The sequence below is a fragment of the Monomorium pharaonis genome, chromosome 1 (genome assembly GCF_013373865.1).
Source record: "Monomorium pharaonis isolate MP-MQ-018 chromosome 1, ASM1337386v2, whole genome shotgun sequence".
Classification (NCBI taxonomy): domain Eukaryota; kingdom Metazoa; phylum Arthropoda; class Insecta; order Hymenoptera; family Formicidae; genus Monomorium; species Monomorium pharaonis.
In genome coordinates, this window is record NC_050467.1 from 29,472,080 (window position 1) to 29,477,670 (window position 5,591).

General features: G+C 42.5%; 1 pseudogene; it reads left to right on the top strand.

Moving 5' to 3' along the window:
- The first annotated feature begins 1,984 nt into the window (after nt 1–1,984).
- LOC118646799 lies at nt 1,985–5,386 on the top strand (annotated as a pseudogene).
- The last annotated feature ends 205 nt before the right edge of the window (nt 5,387–5,591 follow it).

The window sequence follows — 5,591 nt, forward strand, 5'->3', positions numbered from 1 at the left end:
TTTCCCCGAACTTCTCTCCAAACACGCTCTATATGTTAAGTATGAGCGCCTGTAAATAAAAAAGTAAATGTTAATCCACAAAATACAGTATTGCATTAATTACTAACAAGCATAAAAATATTATATATATATATATATATATATATATATATATATATATTGTGTAACTTAAATAATTTTATATACATTAATGTAAAACATTTTACCAGTGCCAGGATCGACGAAATTATAAGAATGGTTCACGGTCAGATGTTGGAAGCCTTCATTGTTCAAACAATTGTAAGACTTCTAACAGTCTGATATTACAATTGTTCCCGGTAGAATCCATTCTTTAATACACTCCAGAAGTGTATTTTCCGTCCGATCCTCTACTGGAACGATTAAAATCTTCTTAGACTCTCGCTCGTATTCCCCGAAAATCCAATTTCCCTTTACGAAGCGGCCACGGTCATATTTGCGTCGTCTAATTTTCGCTTCGTCAATTTCAACTGTGCGTCCTTGGCCATCAAGCTTTTCACTATAGGCCTGTTCTTTGTCGCTGCACTGCTGCACTGGTGCAATAAGCTAGAATAAGACAGAAATGTTTTTTTTCATTCTAACTTATTGCACCAGTAAAGCAGTGCAGCGACAAAAAACAGGCCTTATGTTTGTCGGCCCAGAACACACAAACCTGTAAATAAAAAAATGCTATTTAGTTTTATACATTATTAAATATGTATTATGTAGATACTTAATTGTTGTAAATTAAAATAATGTAATTATATACCTTTCGGCAAAAATTGAACCAGTCTATAATTGTAGCCCTTGCCGCACCAGTTTCTATTTCTGTATCCTCTTGGCGAGGATGTCGAAACAGTAAGAAACATGCAACAATCCTGCATACTGTTTCAATATCAAGGTGACTCTTATGAAACCAAGTATCTGTCGTAGCACTTTTCTTAAAGTTACACTGTATCTGAACACGTTTCTTGTGTACGTTTTCCTTAAAATAAGTTTTTCTGCAGCGATACATCAATATTTGTTTATTGATATTTATATTATTTCCACACTGACTGCATTTAATTGTCGATGCTAAAATACCATGCTGAATTAAAAAATCTATTAATTCTTTGTGCTTGTACGTTAAATAAATAAATTCAAAGAGATTCATAATGCAAACATGTACAGTGCATAGTATGTAAGACACAGTGGTTACGTTCAGAAAAAACGCGATTTATTTGTTTCATGTTTTGTTCAAATTTCGTGCGTGATTACATTGTACTAACTACGTATGCACACGCAATCGCAGATCATGCTGATGTGACCGCTGCGCATGCTTATACTATTACATATTGTCGGTATGACAGGTATCCTAACCTGGTGAGTAATCAACTTTAGCAATTAATATTTTGCTTATTGAGGCAGACCGACGCTTTTTTGCCAGATTCTTTTATTTCGTGCAAAAACGCGTCGAATGAGCATAATTTTATCGATTTTTTAGAACAGGCCCCCTAAACTGAACAATTACCGTTCTTTTTATCTACATTGTTACACTAGTGTTCTTACTTACTGTGCCAGTGCAGCAGTGCAGTGAAAAAGAACAGACTATCCGTATCGTGATTGGCAATCGGCGCGCCGTCCGCATATCGAAGAATTGAAGTAATAATGGTTTGAGGTTAATCGTGCGACAGTTCGAGGTTAGTGTCTTGTTGACTTGCGCGAGGTTAATGACGAGTTAATTTTTATTATTATTTTACATAATTTAGTTTTACGCATATTTTTATATTACATCGTAGATTACATCATGGAAAAAAAATGGCTATGCCTAATTTGAAAATTATCAGATAAGTTACATAAAATTTTCATTTTTTGTATGAAATAAATATTCTGAGATAAGATTAATACTTTGTGTTATGTTTTATTTTTCATTTATTAAAAGAAAGAGAGTGTAACCGTGAATTTTTAATTATGATGTGCTACGGATAGCCGCGGGTAATTCAGGGTTCGGGCGGCGGGCTGGTTGCATGAATAACGGAGGCAAGCGGTATATATTTATAACTATGATTTATTGTATTCTAGGCCTAACTAATATTTACAGAGTCCCTATTCTAATATGTACAACTTACAACTAAGATCTCGCTATGCGAGTCGCGGGCTATTAGTTATGGCGACGTGTGTCGCGGAACGCATGTGCGCGTTGAGTATTCGGTGCCGGATTGGCTGCGACGGGCGTATGGCCCGTGTATCGGTCGGTGCGTCGATCGACGGTAGCGGCCGGTCTTACAGACTACGATGCTCGTCGCGGTGTAATCGTGGCGGTGTAATGTGTGGCGGTGTTCGTGTCGGTCGCGGCGGTAGCCGGATTGGCTGCGGCGTTACGGTCGCGGCTGCGCGGTACGGTGCGGCGTTCGCATTCGCCGAGTCGGTCGGTGCGGCGTTATGACTGGCCGCGGCGGTGCGCGACTGCGCGGTGCGGCGCGGAGCTTGGCTCGACAGCCACGGTGATCAGCTGTTCGACGATCAGCTGTTGTTATCGTCTAGGAATCATCCCGCGTGGATGATCCTCTGCGTCGGCGGTTTCCCCTCAGTGCGGGGTCCCCATGTACGGTCGGGATCGGTAGCTCAGTACGCATACCGGGACCCGGGTGACGAGTGGGGCGGTGTTCTGCCACTCACTGCGTGGCGCGAGGAAGCGCTCAGTGCGCGCTAGTAAGGAAGCCGGTTTTAGGTTAAGTTCGGCACTCAGTGCGTGCTCTGGATACTCAGCTCAATTCGCTGAGAGGATCGGTCGGCTCAGTTTGCTAGACCGGGGAGATCTGATTTCTTATCACCAGCGGAGGGCTTTTATAGCCCCCGCTTGGTGACAAGAGGAGCGGAGATGTGCGGGGAGACCGAGATAAGCGGAGGGGACTACACGAGGTAGGAGGGTAATGGCCTCGTATCTATATGCCTTAACGTGGCGGAGGAACGGCTCGTTACAAGAGGAACAAGTGTCTCGCGCTAAGTTTATACGTCCTACCGTGGATTAAAAAAAGACAGGAAAAAGTGTCTCGCTCTAAGAGTATACTACCATGAATAAGAGGTCATGATTTATATAAAAAAAAGAGGATAATATTGGCAAGCAAAAGTAGTACTCAGTACTCTGATGACCAAGTTATTTAACTCAATTTCCTAACGTTAAGGTAAAACGTGCTGCTTTTACGCACACATCACTGTGCAGTTCCAAATTCACGCGGTCCGCATTCTCCTTTCCATATGCAAAGTAATGTATGGAACAAGAATAGCTGTTGTGTCTACTCCAGTCCACAGGGTGCAAGGAGATGGATCTAAGTGTGCCATGTGCAACCTGGAGATGCACTTACTGGAGAGTGGGATTACTATTAATAATTTGCAATCATATCAGTGAACGCAAGCCAAAGGACTTTGATTTGTTGGTGCATCCATGTGCCAGGAGTATTTTCATGAAGCATTCCAAGTAAGCTATTGAGAGCAGATATACTCTGAAAGTCCTCTGTGAAGGAAAGATCAGATTGTGGTAACAGGTTGTGCATTATTTCATTGTTTCTTGGTCTATCTTTCCTAGCATGATGAGGAAGAAGAGTCAATTTCAAATAGCAGACGCAAGGTCTTTAAAGAAGAACAGTAGTTGCGGTACAATGTCATACTTAGACAGTATACAGTTTTACCATCTAACTTAAAGAATACCGTCAAATGCGTTGCCTCAGCTATTTAGTATTATGTTAAGAATAGAATCTCGCAGCGATAGATCAATATATGTATTTGATAAGAAACTGCACTCATTAACGATAATATATCACTTCTGTAAATCAGTGATCTATTTCTACCTTTATTTCTGTATATATCTACTATATAATTTGTTTTCCCTTTCCTTTATTTAAAATTCCATAGTCTTAAGTTTGATCCTAAAATTTCAGCTGTTTAACGATTGAATGATGGTACAGATAAAAAAAATTTCCATACATCATGCAGTGCTTAAAAACAATATCTATCTTTAACTAAGTACTTATGTAGTCAGATATATGTGCTTAAAAACAGTATCTAACAGTATAAATCTATCTTTCAGAGAGATGGTGTTTCTGATGATTATGACAAACTTAATCCGGAGCATAAACAGATATATAAATTTCTAAGAACATTGTTTAATACCGCTTAGCTCACCACTGACTGTGCTATTATAACATTGGTTTACTTTGAACACTTACTGTTCAAGCAAAACCGAAGGCGGCGAACGGAAGTGACGCGTTAAGAGAAAATAGTCAATCGTGAACAGCACACATAGAAAGTATATTTAGAAGTCAACACTTTCTATTTACAGTATGTACTGCGACGTAGCTTTCCGCCGGGAACCGCCAGGTCCGAGGGCCTACGCCCAATTAATAATAATTGACAATAGTTATCTAACTGTTCGCGAGTAACGCTTCCTCGCGAGATCGGTAACTTTCGAAAACGGTAGCTTGTGTGTGAACGGTAACTCCAAGATTGCTCTAATTTTCTGGGCGCCAGGCGCGGATTTCCGCGCCGCACAATTACTTATAATTCGGTAGCCGGATAGGAAGCGTTACTAATGCCGGTGGCTCTTTTCTCGCAGTGGTAGAGGGGCGTGGTTCTTTTGAGTAATCGAGGGGTGTGGAGAACTCGGATCGAGGCAGGTCGTAGAAAAGAATCGGTACTCAATGGTTAATTAAATATCAAAAATGTTAAATATATTTCGTAAAAGATAACGAGGTACTGTCTACGACAATCGTGGATCTTACTCCACTCAATGCAATTGTTTAAATTCACAGATATGGTTACGACGGAAGCCGGAAGTCGGCACTAAGAGAATGCGGAAACTTTATTCTTTCTCTACGAGGCGGGAGGCCGTCGGGGCTCTCCGTTCGTCAATCACAATAATTATAATACAGTCTAAATCGGTATTCGCGGTATTAAAGAATGCAATGATTAATTACACGAGGACTGTCGATGTCGGCTTTGTCCGAGAGGGACTTACTTAACAACTAAATATTCGGGCCGGTCGGTCCGATCTTCCGTGCGGCCACGAGACTCTACTTCGTACTTCGAGTCCTTTACACTAATAAATAGGCAACAGCAAAACGGTATCGGATTCGGGATCACCGGTAATACGACAAACGGTATCCCTTATCCGGTCCCGCACGAAAGTCGACCGCCTTACCGAATCTTACGAAATTCCGCGTGGCTGCCGAGTGATGGCCTTACAACAATCTTCAGATCCTTGTCCGTCGAAGTCGATCGTAAAGGCCCGTCCTGTGATACGTCTTATCTCGCCGTCAACCGAACAGTGAGGAACCCCTGTCCCGCGCCGGCCGGCTCGAGCCGTCGCGCATGCGCGGACGCTCTTCGATTAGCAATCGCTGGATCCACGTGACTCCGCGTGATCCTCGATCCAGCGCCGCGCTGCTTCGTCCTTCGAACGGTCCGTGATGTACACGTGCTCCACCAGTGTGCTCCCCTTTTCCGCCGTTTCGGTAGGTCCGGCTGGCCAGGCCGCGACCAATCCGATCTTGTTGGCTGGCGGTTTACATGGCTGTGGTCGCTCTTTCGGTCCACAGCCCGGTGGTGCGTGCCCACGG